The following is a 17,929-nucleotide window of genomic DNA, read 5'->3' as shown; positions in this document are numbered from 1 at the left end:
TTGTTTTTAGAATCAACTGGTGCCAGATTTGTAAATTACTTCAATTTAAAGATCTTAAACTTTTCAATACTTTTCAGCTGCTGTATGCTCCACAGGAAGTTGTGTAGGTCTTTCCAGTCTGACCAGAGTGCTGACACTTCTGTGCATGTCAGGAACTTTCCAGAGCAGGAGAGGTTTGCTATGAGGAGTTCCTGACATGGACAGAGGTGTCAGCAGAGAGCACTGTGGTCAGACATAAAAGAAATTCAAAAAGAAAAGAACTTCCTGTGGAGCATACAGCAGCTGATAAGTACTGGAAGGGTTAAGATTTTTATATAGAAATCTGTTTAACTTTCTGCCACCAGCTGATTTTAAAAATAAAATTTCCACTGGAGTACCCATTTAAAAAAATCTCATCCACACGCTGTGGATGAATCTAAACAAAATCCATGTGGAGCAGATTTTTTTAAATTTAAAAAGTACCTGTCACCAAATAAACTGTTCTAACCTAACTCAGGCTATGTTCCCTAACTACTCCTAACAATTCAGAGCTTTAAAAAGCTGTGTATCTTACTTTTCTTCTTGCTCACATAGAGCAATCTCCCAGACGACGAAAATGGGTGTTTCCCAGCAAGCATGACATCACTGAAGCCTGCTGGGGGACCACTTCCACCCTCACATTGTTGCATCATTGTGATGAATAGAAGACCTCAGGCTCTATGCAACTTTTAGTGAGGCTCTGTGCAGCTGCCAATCAAGCTCAGTGCAGAGAAACACTTCTTGAGTTTGGTCTCCTGCCAGGCCGGGAGGAGACCAAACTCACTGCATTAATTGTGGCAGGGAACAGAACAGAGCCACCTAGTGGTTGTTTTTTTCTATTACATTTTAAATATATTTATGTTGATAAATTTAAATTTATATATATATATATATATATATATATATATATATATATATATATATATATATTATATATACATTTTAAAAGCAAGTGAATGGGAAAGTGTCTGCTAATTACACAAGGAATACTATAATAAAAGTTTTATTTGGTGACAGGAACTCTTTAAAGCACTCCCGGTTATGTTTTTTTTACTGCCAATATCCTGCACACTCGCCATCACTAGTCCTACAGCACCATCTGTTTTATTTCAGCACAGCTGCATTCACGCATTTCGTCAATGTAACTGGGTCATGTGATTTTTCTGTGGGTCATTCTAACCCACTGAAAATTAAGGCACTTAAAGGGGTACTCCACCCCTAGACATTTTATCCCCTATCCAAAAGATAGGATGTCTAGGCGTGGAGTACCCCTTTAATGTGTCAGAGGAAGTAGTCAGTCGTGAGTCAGCTGACTTCCTGTTAACTACACAATGACATCATCAACTATCATATCTCTTCTAACAGCTCCCAGGCCCCTCCTAGCTATAGCTGTATACTGCTGCTATTATCTTTAGGGAATCAGAAAATATAGTAGTTATATCCCCTCCCCTCCAGCTCTATCTGTATATTGTTATCCCTATGGGATCAGAATATATAGTTAATACACCTTCCTTCCAGCTCTCTCTAGGGAATCAGAACACACATATATATATATATATATATATATATATATATATATATATATATATATAGTAGCCATATGCCTCCCTTCCAAGCTCTATCTGTATATTGCTGCTGCTATGTCTATGGGATCAGAATATATAGTAGTTATACACCTCCCCCTCTAGCTCTATCTGTATACTGCTGCCTCTATGGGATCAGGATATATAGACGTTATACAGCTTCCCTCCAGATCGCGTAAACTGCAATTGTTTAAATTGGACAGTAAAAACACCTAAAACACACATAATTGACCTGAACACTTCAAATCATTATTAATCAGTTCGGATTATATTGCAAATTAGTTTCACCTCGTGCAGATTCTTTTAAAAGAAAATGCACTTTAAAAATAAATCTGCATCAAAACTGCACATGGTGTGAACGCACCTAAACCCACTTGAGTCTTAGCATTTCAGGCTGCTGGAGTCTAGCCAGGTAAACTCATTAAAAGAACTGCAGTGATAAGACTCCTCGCCCTATGTCTGCAAAGCCAGAGGATTCATGGGAAATGTAGGCAGCATTAGAAAATAATTTCAGTGAGTAAATAGAGATCAATAGGACTGAAAACCCCATGCCTGCCACATCAGCTAAAACAGGTAATCACAAGTCATACACAAGAACCTCTACATCAGTGTTTCCCAACCAGGGTGCCGCCAGCTGTTGCAAAACTACAAATTCCAGCATGCCCGGACAGCCAACGGCTGTCCGGGCATGCTGGGAGTTGTAGTTTTGCAACAGCTGGAGGCACCCTGGTTGGAAAACACTGCTCTACATTATTCTCTAATATCCCCATATAAGGGTGGTTTGTGCAATAAGGATGTGGTTTGTGCAATAAGGAACATGTTCTCTATACATTCTCTATATGCAAATTTTCAAAAGCCCAAAGCCTGGACTGCATAAAATCCCAAAAACGATAGAAGAGGGATTCCTATAAGTGTGTATACCCAACAAAGTGGCTCCAGACTTGAGTGACACTTTAAACAGCAGCAAAAACAATAATAATAAAAAAAAATTATAATATATACCGTACATATACATATACATACACACACACACACACACACACACACACACACACACACACATATGCAAAAAGATGTCACAGCACTCTCCAAATAGTGAAAAAAAAAATCCCAAAAACTTTATTGGCTCAATTCAAAGCTATGAACTGAGCCAGCCAATACATTTTGGGATTTTTTTTCACTATTTGGAGAGTGCTGCGACATCTTTTTGATATATCTGATGGACTTTAATCAGGTCTAAGAAAGCTGGCACCAAACCTGGGATAGGATAAATAGTGCTGCAAGCCTTGTGGCTTATTTATATATATATATATATATATATATATATATATATATATATCCTGTTATTCTTGTTACTGGGTTATTCACTGACCTACATGATACATACAACTGTTCTTCACACCTATAAAACAATAAAAGGTCAATGTTATCTTTAGTAACACGAACACAAGAAGACAAAGCACAGGTGACAGACAGATGTTTTGCGCCTCGTACAATGACATGAAAGTCTATGAGGAGGCTGCTGGCACAGAGGTGCGACACTTTACATTAGGCTGTTAGCAGCGCCCGTGTAGCTGGTGGTCGTCCTTATAAACATTGTCACCTCCTACCCCTATTTACACATCCCACCAGGAAAGAACCAATATGCTGAAGTAAGGCAGAACTTGTCATATATACAACCAAGTCAAACAGATTCATATTGGGGGGGGGCTGTGCAAGAGCTTTGCGCCACCAATGGTACAGTTATGCAACTACACTAAGTTAGAAAAATGTATGACCATTATGCTTTGCGGTTCCATTAGGCGGCTGTTCATTACAGCTTGTATTTTGGAGCAATGATAAAACAGTGTAAATGGAAGTACTCGCAAATACTGATCCCATAGAGATAGCAGCAGTATACAGATAGATCTGGAGGGGAGGGGTATAACTACTATATATCCTTATCCCATAGAGATAGCAGCAGTATACAGATACAGCTGGAGGAGAGGGGTATTACTACTATATAGCCTGATCCCATAGAGATGGCAGCAGTATACAGATAGAGCTGGAGGGGAGGTGTATAACTACTATATATCCTGATCCCATGGAGATAGCAGCAGTATACAGATACAGCTGGAGGGGAGGGGTATTACTACTATATAGCCTGATCCCATAGAGATAGCAGCAGTATACAGATAGAGCTGGAGGGGGAGGTGTATAACTACTATATATCCTGATCCCATAGATAGCAGCAGTATACAGATAGAGCTGGAGGGGAGGGGTATTACTACTATATAGCCTGATCCCATAGAGACAGCAGCAGCAGTATACAGATAGAGCTGGAGGTGAGCTTTATAACTACTATATATTATGATGTAGAGATAGCAGCAGCAGTATACAGATAGAGCTGGAGGGGAGGTGTATATCTACTATATATCCTGATCCCATAGACATAGCAGCAGTATACAGATAGAGCTGGAGGGGAGGTGTATATCTACTATATATCCTGATCCTATAGAAATAGCAGCAGCAGTATGTAGATAGAACTGGAAGGGGGGGGGGGGGGAGGGAAACTACTACAGTATATATACTGATCACATAGAGATAGCAGCAGTATACAGATCCAGAGCAGGAGCAAATCCCCATAGCAAACCTCTCCTGCTCTGGACAGTTCCTGACATGGACAGAGGTGTCAGCAGAGCGCACTGTGGTCAGACTGGAAAGAACTACACAATTTCCTGTGTAGCATACAGCAGCTAATAAGTACTGGAAGGATTACGATTTTTAAATATAAGTAATTTATAGATCTTTTTAACTTTCTGGCATCAGTTGAATATTTTCCAGCGGAGTACCCCTTTAAAGGTTCAACAATATATAGAGAAAAATTTAAGCAATTCCAGGGAGCTGCCCCCGTCTCCTTTATTTTGGGTTCATCTATCACATAGTGATGCTACATCTTAGAATCTTAGTTGTTTATTATCTTTATTATTTATAAATGAATAAATAGATGTGTGTGTGGGGGGGGGGGGTTCTATAATATCTAGGGTGTCTATAAAATGTGGGGTGTCTCCGTTCCTCAGGCAGCCCCAGGACCAGGAGATGTGTCAGACAAGTTCACGACCACTTCTGGGAATTGCAGTAAAATCTCACACGAACAATGGAAAAGAACGCAACACCTCATGGAGTCACTTCGGGTCAACTCTCTCCGGCAAGACAAATACTAGTGCAAAAACAAAACTAGGAAAAAATGGAAGGAAAGTGACACCGGCAGGAGATTATTCTCAGATTTTCCCAGACTTAGAACACTGGAATCTTTTTTTCTTCAAGTGAAAACAACTTTAAGTATGCGAAAGAAAATGATCAAACTCTGCAGACACGTCCGGCACGGAGAGAACCTACGGTGACTTCACTGCAGGTGTCTGAGCGGGGAAGAACTCCATTACCATCAGACGGTACTCAGGGGTCCGTGTCCAGAAGAAAGAGGTGGTCAGGGACTACAGCAGCTTCAACGCAGCTCTGAAGAAGCCATCAGAGAAACATGCAGGGGCCACTATCAGCTGCAAGACGGATTTTTGGATTTTCAAGAAACATCCTAACACAATGTTTCCCAACCAGTGCACCTCCAGCTGTTGCAAAACTACAACTCCTAGCATGCCCAGACAGCCTTTGGCTGTCTGGGCATGATAGGAGTTGTAGTTTTGCAAAAGCTGGAGGCACACTGGTTGAGAAACACTAGCATCAGGGGATACCTAGCTGATCGGTGGGCATGAAGGATCCATCAGGAGAACGGAGGTCAAATGTCACCTAAGGGAACGGCAGCGCGTATGCTCAGCTGTGCGTATGCTTGGCCACAGTAATATTCCCCGTCTATGGGACACCGCAGAGATTAGAGTTCAGGAAGGGTCAGCGTTTCCATACACACTAAGAGGAGCGACAGTACATATGCTCGGCTTGCGCTTAAACGCAACCATCGTTCTATTCCCTGTGTGTCTATGGGACACTGCAGAGTTCAGAGCTCTGGAAGGTTCGGAATTCCAATACACACTGAATGGAGCGGCAGCGCGTATGCTCGGCCACTGTTCTATCCCCCGTCTATGGTACACTGAAGAGTTCAGGGCTCAGGAAAGTTCAGAATTCCAATACAAACTAAATGGAGCGGCAGTGCGTATGCTCGGCCACCATTCTATCCCCTGTCTACGGGACACTACAGAGTTCAGAAAGGTTGGAAGTCGACCGATATCTATTTTTTAGGGCCAATACAGATAATCTGTGACCTTTCAGGCCGATAGCCGATAACTTATACCGATATTCCGGTATCAATTATCGGCTATTCCCCCAGCCCCGCAGAAGCTGCTGCAGATCAATGAACTTCAGCGGCTTTTGCGGGGCCAGAGACCACCGCCGCCCGCTTCTCTCCCCCTGCCTGTCCTGGGGTCCTGCCTAGTCCAACCACCACCGCCGCTTCCCCATTGCCTCCCCCATCCCCGGTTTTATAATTACTTGTTCCCTGGGTCCGCGCTACTTCTGGCTCCGGCGGCATCCTGAGCTATCACTGTGCGCACTGAAGGTGACGTTGCGTTGAGGACATCACTCGTCATTGCGCTGCGCAGCGCACAGGAGCCAGAAGTAGTGTGGACCCTGGGAACAGGTAATTATAAAATCGGGGATGGGGGAGGCAATGGGGCAGCGGCGGCGGTCTCTGGCCAGGGCGGGGCATTAATCGGCATATCGGTAAGGTAATTGCCGATACCGATAATGTCCAAAATCCTGAATATCGGCCGATAATATCGGCCAAACCGATAATCGGTCGATCCCTATTTTGAAGTTACCATAAACACTGAATGGAGCGGCAATGTGTATGCCAGGCCACCGTTCTATCCCCCCCATCTATGGGACACTACAGAGTTCAGAAAGGTTTGAAGTTCCCATAAACACTGAATGGAGCGGCAGCGCATATGCTCAGCCACCATTCCATTCCGTTTGTGAGACGCCACAGAGGTTAGTGCTCAGGAAAGTTCATTGTTTCCATACACACTGAATGGAGCAGCAGAGCATGTGTCCGGCCACAGTTCTATTCCCTGTCTATGGGACACGGAAGAGTTCAGTGCCCAGGAAAGTTCAGAATTCCAATACACACTGAATGGAGTGGTAGTGCTTATGCTCAGCTGTGCGTATGGCTTGGCTAGCATTCTATTTTTCACCCTCTACAGGACATTGAAGATTTAAGCGAATTCAAGATTCAGAGCTCAGGAAGGTTCAGAGTTCCCTATACACAATAAATAAAGCGTCAGTGCGTATGCTTAGCCTCGGTTCTATTTCCTGTCTAAGGGACATTGCAGAATCAGGAAGGTTTGGAATTCCAATACATACTGAATGGAGCGGCCGTGCGTATGCTCGTTTACCATTCCAATCCCTGTTTGCGGGACACAGAAGAGTTTTGCACTCAGTTTGGAGTTACCATGCATACTGAATGGAGTAGTTGTGCGTATGCTCAGCTGTGCGTATGCTTGGTTAACGTTCTGTTTTTCACACTCTACACGACACTGCAAGGTTAAGAACTCAGGAAGTGTGTATGCTTGGCCACAGTTATATTCCCTGTCTATTGGACACTGCAGAGTTCAGCACTCAGGAAGGTTCGGAGTTCCCATACATACTAAAAGGAGTGGAAGTCCATATGCTCGTCAACAGTTATAGACCTCGTCTATGGGACATTGCAAAGTCCAGAGCTCAGAAAGGCTCTGAATTCCCATACACACTAAATGGAGCGGCAGTGTGTATGCTTTGCTACCGTTCCATTTCCTGTCTATGGGACACTACAGAATTCAGAGCTCAGGAAGGTTTGGAGTACCCATACATGATGAATGGAGCGGCTGTGCGTATGCTTGGCAATCATTCCATTCCCTGTTAGTGAGTCACTTGCAGAGATCAGCGCTCATTTCGAACTGCCCATACACACTAAATGGACTGGCAGTGCGTATGCTTGGCCAACCACCTATGGGACAATGCAGAATTAAGGGCTCCGGTTCCCATACACAGTAAATGGAGTGGTAGTGCGTATGCTCATCCAACATTTTATTTCCCCGACTGTGGGACACTGCAGAGTTTGGCTAATTGGAGCATTCTGGGAGTTGAAGTTTTAGAACAGGTAGGAGACTACTGCCATGCAGCTTTAAATCTGCTGGATGTTAAAGAGGATGATTCCTATTCATTAACAGCAAGCAGAAATTTTGGACATGGTAAACTGAAACACTAAGTACATCAAAAACACGCAAAAACCTTTGTTTATTTGAGATTCCCCCCAATATAAAGGCACTATACGCCTGTTTTGGCACCAAAACAACAACAAGATGCCAGCGCTTTCATGTTGCAAGCAAACATGCTGCAGTGTACAGTCAGGAGAATGCACCGTATACACCAAAATAATAACTATATACAGATGTGTCTGACTGCGGTCTGTATCCTATATACAGGAAGGGTTACAGCCGGGCGTTGCACCAGATCTGCACTGAAATGTGTCTGATCTGTATTATTCAACTCCTGACCAGACGTCAGCCATTGCTTGGGGCCCCCCGTCCTTGTGGGAGAGATGGGATAGCACTAGACATAAACTCATTGTGTGCAGCAAGAGTCTTAAAACATCACAGATGGCTGGGAGCAGTGGTCCCCAGGGGTCCCCGCTACAGACTAAACAGTGGGAGATAGTAAAAGCAAGAAATAACTAAACAGACTACACCCCCCCCAGAAGCCACTACAGAAGCTGCGTGTGAACGCGAGCCATCACCCGGGATGAGCACAATGCTCCCCACTATACTCACATCTGACGGGACGGTAGTGCCATGAGACAGATGGTGAAGGGCACCAGATCTTGGTGCCAGCTTTATTATTACTTGGCACTATAGACGTTTCCTATACTGCACCAGTGAATCTTTCCAATTTTCAGACCGCGATCCCACGCTCAGGCAATGGTGGCGTCGCATGTGTTCAGCCAACTCTATGGACGGGTGAGGGGACGAGGGGCCCCTGGTTCGTGCTGATGGTGATGGTCAGATCCCCATCTGTAAGGAATCATCACGGGAGGATCTGATGGGAGTTATAGTTCACACAGACTCCAGAGACCAGACGTATTAGAATGTAAGGATTTGGTGACTTTATTAATCTGATTCACAAGATTGGAGGAACTTCTGGGAGATTTAATTCTTCATCTATTCTAGAGAGTCCGAAGAATGAATAGTCATGTCTATTCTTTCTGCGGATTTCAATTGGAAATGCATTGCCGTCTATGAGACAGGGGTCCAAGTGCTCGCCGGAACGTAGAAATGTGCGGAATGTATTTTCCAGGTGAACATTCCGCACGGAATCAACTGCGTGATCATGGCCGTATAGAAGGAAGGAACTGCTGGTTCTATGTATGGCCCCTGAAAGGGTCTGCTGGGCATTATAGTTCATTACATTCTCAAGAGACCCGAGATGCCAAGATGGCAGGATCTGCCTGAACATCTAGTTCTCCACCATTCTTCAAGATGCTTAAAGGGGTACTCTCCACTGGAAACATCTTATGCCCTATACCAGTGGTCTCCTGCCTGCGGACCTCCAGATGTTGCAAAACTACAACTCCCAGCATGCCCGGACAGCAAACGGCTGTCCGGGCATGCTGGGAGTTGTAGTTTTGCAATATCTGGAGGTCCGCAGGTAGGAGACCACTGCCCTATATAAAGGATAGGGGATATGTTGCCTGATCGATCGCAGGGTCCCGCCGGCGGGGACCCCCGCGACCTCCTGGCCGGCAGCAGTGGCGTCCAGAACACGGAAGCTTGCAGGCATCACGCCACGCACCATCCATTGTTGTCTAGTATATAGCCCTCACGCCTCTTCCCATAGACGTGAATGAAGGGGGTGTGGCAGCTTGCATCGCCAGTCATCGGGCACGGGGCGGAGTTGGCTCCATGTACCGAATGATAGTAGCCACAGCGGAGATCGTGGGGGTCCCCAGCGGCGGGACCCCCGCTATCTAACCTCTTATCCCCTATCCATAAGATGTTTCCAGCAGAGTGCCCCTTTAAGATATTAACGCCCGTCTGGCTGGGAGTTCTGGTTCTCCATCTACCCGAGGGGCCCCCCAAGCCGACTAGCTTTGGCTCGCAACACAATGACGGAACGCGCTGGAATCAGGGGACTGTTCTTTGTATGAAGGGTTGTCTCGAGTCCATCCAACTGTGCATGACCCCTCCGCAGACGAGTCCAATAAGCTAAAAAACAAATTCCTCCGGGGGCAGGACAGAGGGGGCCCCCCTCCTCCGGTCCCCCCCACATTTACAGCCACTTGCAGATTGTATCTTTCCCTTGAAGACAAAAGAGCTGTTTTGGTGAACTCGCAGCTCCCCACAGGGGGATATGTCTAGATCAATCCCATAAATCAGACCAAAAAGAGATCTGCGGTTGGCGTAGAAAAAAGCGTTCGCAACAAACCACACAGACAGACACACAGGCCGGAATTTAGATTAACCCCCGCATCATCTTCAAGGAGCAGGGTCCCGCTTCGCCCCGATCTGGGAAGTCGGAGGCTTTAATGAACAATCAAGATGAGACATAAAGAGGCTGATGATAAAAACAAAAAAGGACGAGGAGAAATGATTTGTGGTCGGAGAAGAAGGAAGACGTTAAAAAAAAAACGGAAAACCGCAGGCGAAGCGGAGGCCCCGGCATCTCATCTGACCGTATGCAAATTAATTACTCATCGCGGGATGGAAACGTCTGCAACTTTTTGCAACAACTTTATGTTTTAATTCTTCAAATCGCTTTTGAGATCTCTGCTTGTGGTCAGCGAATGGAAATATTCTTGTTTATATTAAAGGGGTATTCCAGGCAAAAACTTTTTTTTATAGATCAACTGGCTCCGGAAAGTTAAACAGATTTGTAAATTACTTCTATTAAAAAAATCTTAATCCTTCCAATAGTTATTAGCTTCTGAAGTTGAGTTGCTGTTTTCTGTCTAACTGCTTTCTGATGACTCACGTCCCGGGAGCTGTCCAGCTCCTATGGGGATATTTTCCCATAATGCAAGGGATATTCTCCCATCATGCACAGCTCCCGGGACGTGACATCATCATTGAGCAGTTAGACAGAAAACTTCTCACAACCAGAAAGCCTCCGGCTGCTGCAAAACTACAACTCCCAGCATGCCCGGACAGCCAAAGGCTGTCCGGGTATGCTGGGAGTTGTAGTTTTGCAGCAGCTGGAGGCACACTGGTTGGGAAACACTGATCAAAATTTTAAAAACAACCCTGAAGTCTTGCAATTTTCTGTTTGGACAGAGGCTGATGGAAACCATTAGAGCAGACAACAGATGTTGCTCACAGATCAGCCTCTCTAAATGCTGTTAAAAACAGATCAGCCAAGATAGCTGCCCCTATAATAATTGTACATAAAAAGAATTAAAAAAAAGGGATCAGCTCAGCCTCCTCCTTCCTGCTAAATGATGACTTCAAAGGTCACAGAGCATGCTCAGACACCTTTCCCATTCATGTAAACGGGAAGGCTCCTGTCTATTGTTGCCCGCAGTAAAGCATAACACTAAATGCTGTTAAAAACAGCTGAGGCAAGTTGGCTGCCCCTATAATAATGTATATAAAATGTACATATAATAGGACACTATTAAAAGAGGCAATAGATGTTGGTCCCAGATCAGCCTCCCTGTTGAATAACCTCTCCAAAAGGTCAAAGAGCATGCCCAGAGATGTTTTCCTTTCATGTAAATTACACGGCTGTCTATTGTCACCTATATCCATGGGGTCTGCAGTAAAGCATATCTCTTAATGTTGTTAAAAAAATAAAAAATCAGCTTTGGTAAGAAGGCTGCCTCCATAATAATGTACACAAAAAAATCAAATAAATAAATGCCAAGACACATTTCCTATTCATGTAAAAATGGCATAGCTCCTGTCTATTGTTGCCTATATCCATGGGGTATGCAGTAAAGCTTATGTCTAAATGCTGTTAAAAAAGCAAGATTGCTACTTCTATAATAATGTACATAAAAAGAAAAAAAAAAAGCTTGTATGGGACACCAGAACAGACAATAGATGTTGCTCACAGATCAACCTCCCTCTCCCTGTGGAATGACCATTTCAAAAGGTCACAGAGCACGCACGGACATGTTTCGCATTCATGTGAATAGGACAGCGCCTATCTTTTGATGCCTATATCCGTGGGACCTGCAGAAATGCATCTCTCTAAATGCTGTTAAAATCAGCTGAGGCAAGATGGCTACCCCCCATGATAAAGGTACATAAAAAGAAATAAAAACTAGAAAAATACAAAACAAAAAAAGTAGAACAGGCATCAGGTGCCACCAGTAGGGCAACAGATATTGCTCACAGATCAGCCTCCCTCTCCCTGTGGAATAACCACTACACTGGTCACAGAGCATGCTCATACACGTTTCTCAATCATGTAAATGGCAAAGCTTCAGTCTATTGTTGCCTATATCCATGAGGGGCCTGCAGTAAAGCAGATCTCTTAACAGCTAAGGCAAGATGGCTGCCCCCATAATAATGTACATTAAAATAAATGACTGCACCAGATACTGCATGGAATATCCTTCCTTTGGGAAACCCTAAGGGGACATTCACACATACTGTATATTGCATGCTGATTGATCTATACAAATAAATAGTAAATACAAAAATAAATCCGCCGAGGATACAGTATGTGTGAATGTTCACGTAACACGCACGGGTAACAAGCACCTTTATTTTGCAGGGTTTTTTTTTTATGCGAAATCCATAAACCTTGTATGTCTATAAACCGCGCTTACAGTGTCTTCACAAAAGTCTCTAAAGATTTGCTGGGAGTTGTAGTTTTGCGTCAGAAAGACGAGCACTCCCCTATGACTAGTGTTTCCTAAGTAGGGTGCCTCCAGCAGTTACAAAACTACGACTCCCAGAATGCCCAGACAGCCAATGGCTGTCCAGGCATGTTGGGAGTGGTAGTTTTGCAACAGCTGGAGGCACCCTGGTTGGGAAACACTACCTATACTGATACTAAATGCGTATCACAGCTAAGAGTTGCAGTGTATGCATGGATTTCCAGCCTCTGATTGTAGGCTTAAAGGGGTAGTCCGACAAAATACAACTTATCCCCTATTCACAGGATAGGAGATAAGTGTCTGATCACAGGGGGTCCGGCGCCCCCATAGAAATGAATAGTGTGCGCCGTCTGCAGCATGTGCTCCTCTCATAGAGCTGGGGCACCAGGCAGGTGATCACAAGATCCCCTGCGATCAGACACTAATAAGTCATATTTTTGACGGACTATCCCTTCAGTTGCTTCAGTTTACTGACAGCAAGCAGAGATCTTAAAAAATAATTGGAACACAAGTGTAAGAGTAGAAATGTGATAAACTTTACTTTATACATTGATTCAGCTTTATAAGCTTTATATATTTGCACACACATTTAACTAGAAACTGTAGGCTAGAAATATAAAAAAAGATCTCCTATAGTGCCTAGCACTCCAGACTGTGGACTTCCAGCTATTGCAGAACTACAACTTCCATCAAGTGTTTCCCAAGCAGTGTGCCTCCAGCTGTTGCAAAACTAAAACTCCCAGCATGCCCGGACAGCCAATGGCTGTCTGTGCATGCTGGGAGTTGTCCTTTTGCAACAGCTGGAGGCACACTGCTTGGGAAACATTCATCTAGAATAAAACAATCAGGGTGCTTCCAGCTGTTGCAGAACTACAACTTCCAGTTTGCCTGAGAAGTGTCTCTTTACAACGACTGTGCCTCCAGCTGTTGCAAAACTACAACTCCCAGCATGCTGGGAGTTGTAGTTTTGCAACAGCTAGAGGCCTGCAGTTTGGAGACCACTGCTGTGGTGTAACTGATCAGTGAATTACTTTCTTATGACACAGAAGGTTCTGCCTATAAATACTTCACATTCATTTGTCTCCTGGAAGTTCCCAGAAAATAATCTTATAAAACTATTTCTCTGCAGATTTTCCACCCGGGATACAATGAGAAAAAAAAAATATATATATATATATATATTTAAGAAATCACGAAATATCTGGATGGAAAAATAGTTTCCTTTTGAGTTATCTCATCCCAAATGAGAGTCATTGGCCAGAAACGAAGTCTTCATGCAGATAAAAGGTACCGCACATCGCTGCCATCCTATGCTGAAAGTAACATGGTTCTGGTCAGGGAACAGGAAATCCGGGCAGATAGGGGTTAAATGCAAGAGGTGAATTTACCTACTGCCGCAATGGAGACAACAAATAACCCCCCCAAAAAAAGACACTTAACACTTTAAGGAGCAATCAGTATTTTGTTTGTTTCTTCAGAAAAACAGCGCCACCATGGCAGTGTCTGGTACTGCAGCTCAGCGAGTTTCTAACCACTATCAATCCAGGATTAGAAAATCATGGCGGCTTCTTCCTGAAACAGCACCACCCCTGACCTCAGGTTGTGTAGGGTATCGCAGCTCACTTCCATTGAAGTGAATGGAGCAGAGTTGTAATACCGCACACAACCTCAGGACAGGGGTGGCACTGTTTCTGGAAGAAAGCAGCCATGTTTTTCTTATTCTGGCCATCGCCATCCCCAAACTATTATTTTTGCACAAATTTATTCCAATGACCAGCTGGCATAGCAACGTCTGTGAGCTCATTGTTTCTTTGCGCTATTCAAGGTTCTTACTGTCATTTGCGCAAATGTATTTATTTCAAATGACGTGCGCCACATATTAAATTTTGCACGGCAACTGGGAATACAAACGCTTGTGCAAAAATTTGTGCCCATGATAACTCTCCCCTTAAATACTTTGATAGACTTGAGCTGTGGACACATAGAACTGATCTGCTTACAAAATTATTATCAGGCCTATGCTGCCCTCTAGTGGTGACTGTGATACAACAACCAGAGTGCAAAGCTGTATACAAGGTACTACAGTAATTGTATTTGCTTCTATAAAGATACATTAAAGAACTTATAAGTGACAAGAATATAATTTTGTTATAATGCATAGCCAACACTATAAACCTTCCAGGTTACCAATGTATACATAGAAATGTATGGAAAAAAACCAAAACACAAAACCAAGGAAAGCGCAATGCAAGGTCCTTAAAGGGGTACGCCGGTGGAAAACATTATTTTTTTTTTAAATCAACTGATACCAAAAAGTTAAACAGATTTGTAAATTACTTCTATTAAAAAAAAAAAATCTTAATCCTTCCAGTACTTATTAGCAGCTGTATACTACAGAGGGAATTCTTTTCTTTTGGAATTTACTTTCTGTCTGACCACAGTGCTCTCTGCTGACACCTCTGTCCATGTCAGGAACTGTCCAGAGAAGGAAAAAATCCCCATAGCAATCCTCTCCTGCTCTGGACAGTTCCTGACATGGACAGAGGTGTCAGCAGAGAGCACTGTGGACAAGACAGAAAAGAAATCCAAATAGAAAAGAATTTCCTCTGCAGTATACAGCCGCTAATAAGTACTGGAAGGATTAAAGGGGTACTCTGGTGAAAACCTTTTTTCTTTTAAATCAACTGGTGGCAGAAAGTTAAATATATTTGTAAATTACTTCTATTAAAAAATCTTAATCCTTCCAGTACTTATTAGCTGCTGAATGCTACAGAGGAAATTCCTTTCTTTTTTGAACACTGATGACATCACGAACACAGTGCTCTCTGCTGACATCTCTGTCCATTTTAGCAACCATGCATAGCAGATGTATACTAAGGGCAGCATGGTGGCTCAGTGGTTAGCACTGCTGCCTTGCAGTGCTGGGGACTTGGGTTCAGATCCCACTAAGGGCAACAATAAATAAAGCGTTATTATTATTATAATAACGTCAGCAGAGAGCACTGCGCTCGTGATGTCATCAGAGAGCATTCCAAAAAGAAAAGAATTTCCTCTGTAGTGTTTACCAGCTAATAAGTATAGGAAGGATTAAGATTTTTTAATAGAAGTAATTTACAAATATGTTTATCTTTCTGCCACCAGTTGATTTAAAAGAAAAAAGGTTTTCACCGGAGTACCCCTTTAACATCGACTGCAGCCGTGCATACGTATAGGACTCATCTGCTTACAAATTATCATCAGGCCTATGCTGCCCTCTAGTGGTGACTGATAACAGCACTCATAGTGGAAAGCTGTATACAATATAACACAAATTGGCCCTCATTTACTATTGCAAACCCGACATGTTTTGTCGGGATGTGCGCCAGAAATTCTGTCTGCGCCAGAATTTGCGTCAGAAATTAGAAAAACCCAACTAAGGCTGGGTTCACACCACGTTTTCTGCAATACAGTTCCCATATCAGGTGCTTGATTAAAAAACGGATTCCTCAAAACCTGACTAAACTGTATCAAAACGTTTGTACAAATAATTTTAATCTGTATATGGTTTGAAAAATTATGTCCGGTTGCATCAGTTTTTTTAGGAAAAAACCGTATACGTTTTTAACTTTACAATTCCATTATGAATAAAGTTTCACTTGTTTGATTGAAATTCCAAGAAAAAAAATGTGCAAAGTCAAAAACTGTATGGTGAAAACCGGATGGAACCGTACGCACATACGGTTCCCATTGACTCCCATGTTAAAAAAAAAAACATATACGTTTCAATACAGTTTTTCATCCGGACCAAAACTGTGGTAGGCGACGGTTTTGGGTACGGGAAAAAAAAAAAATTTACAAAACTATACAGGATGCAAAACGGACACAACCGGATGAATCTTTTGGCATATGGTTGTGTGAACCCAGCCTTATACACAATCCCTTGATTTAAGCTTGAAAATGAACCACACCACTGTGGTGTCAAAAAGTGACTTAAGTTAAAGGGGTTATCCAGAAAGTTAAACAGATTTGTAATTACTTCTATTAAAAAATCTTAATCCTTTCAGTACTTATGAGCTTCTGAAGTTAAGGTTGTTCTTTTCTGTCTAAGTGCTCTCTGATGACACCTGTCTCGGGAAACGCCCAGTTTAGAAGAGGTTTGCTATGGGGGATTTGCTTCTAAACTGGGCGTTTCCCGAGACAGGTGTCATCAGAGAGCACTTAGACAGAAAAGAACAACCATAACTTCAGAAGCTCGTAAGTACTGAAAGGATTAAGATTTTTTTAATAGAAGTAATTTACAAATCTGTTTAACTTTAATAAATTCAGTACATTATATAGATGCTGCCAAAATGCGAAAGTCAGCGCAAAAAAAAAATTATATATATTCACAAATTTTTGTAAAGTTATTGGGCTGCGCAAAATCTGGCAACAATTCAAAGCAAAAGGCAAAGTGTATATCAATGATAAATTACCAACATAGAGAAAGAGGTGGTTATGTACATTTATTGTTTTAGAAAGCGGCAAAAATGTAAAAAATGTTTTGCAATAGCTACAGACAAACTGGAAAACACTAGTATAGCCGTTGGCTGTTCGGGCATGCTGGGAGTTGTAGTTTTGCAACATCTGGAGGTCCACAGGTTGAAGACCACTGGTATAGAGGTTCTACATAACACTCCTGCACTAGACACAACAACATAAGAAGCCACGGGTGGCTAAGGCTACGTTCACACGGCCATCTAGACCCGTCCCATTCTTCTCCCGTCAAAAATAAAAACAGACTTAAACTATAAGTGGACCTGAGGAAGGCATTAGGGTATGCCGAAACGCGTTGTCCCCAATTTTACCAATAAAAGTTTTATTGTCCTGTGCTGCTCAAGTCTTCTCTTCATGATTACAGTTGTGCAGCGCCTCCACTAACCGGTTTCTTTACCATATTCACCTTTCGATAAAATAACAAAGGTATTTTATCCAATAATAATAATAAAATAAAGTCCCTTTGCTATTTTATAACACAGTGTCCACGGTTACTTTCCGTCCCCATCTGTGTGCACCCAAGAAGACCCTTCCTGTCCCCATCTGTGTGCACCCAAGAAGACCCTTCCCGTCCCCATCTGTGTGCACCCAAGAAGACCCTTCCCGTCCCCATCTGTGTGCACCCAAGAAGACCCTTCCCGTCCCCATCTGTGTGCACCCAAGAAGACCCTTCCCGTCCCCATCTGTGTGCACCCAGGAAGACCCTTCCCGTCCCCATCTGTGTGCACCCAAGAAGACCCTTCCCGTCCCCATCTGTGTGCACCCAAGAAGACCCTTCCCGTCCCCATCTGTGTGCACCCAAGAAGACCCTTCCCGTCCCCATCTGTGTGCACCCAAGAAGACCCTTCCCGTCCCCATCTGTGTGCACCCAAGAAGACCCTTCCCGTCCCCATCTGTGTGCACCCAAGAAGACCCTTCCCGTCCCCATCTGTGTGCACCCAAGAAGACCCTTCCCATCCCCATCTGTGTACAC

The 17,929-nt window shown here is 43.4% G+C and overlaps 1 protein-coding gene across 4 annotated transcripts in view; it reads right to left on the bottom strand.

The window, feature by feature from the left end:
* Positions 1-17,929, bottom strand: part of EXD3 (exonuclease 3'-5' domain containing 3) — a 243,628-nt gene that overhangs the window by 216,548 nt on the left and 9,151 nt on the right. For 2 of the 4 annotated variants that reach the window (XM_056537736.1, XM_056537737.1), the window contains exon 3: positions 17,268-17,362. The exons of the other annotated variants lie outside the window; for them this stretch is intronic. The gene's annotated coding sequence lies outside the window, so the exon portion shown is untranslated. The remainder of the gene's footprint in view (positions 1-17,267; positions 17,363-17,929) is intronic. 4 annotated transcript variants of the gene reach the window in all.

This window comes from Hyla sarda, chromosome 9 (assembly GCF_029499605.1).
Source record: "Hyla sarda isolate aHylSar1 chromosome 9, aHylSar1.hap1, whole genome shotgun sequence".
NCBI classification, from domain to species: domain Eukaryota; kingdom Metazoa; phylum Chordata; class Amphibia; order Anura; family Hylidae; genus Hyla; species Hyla sarda.
Note: the sequence above shows the minus strand (reverse complement) of the source record. Positions and strands in the feature narration are given on the sequence as shown.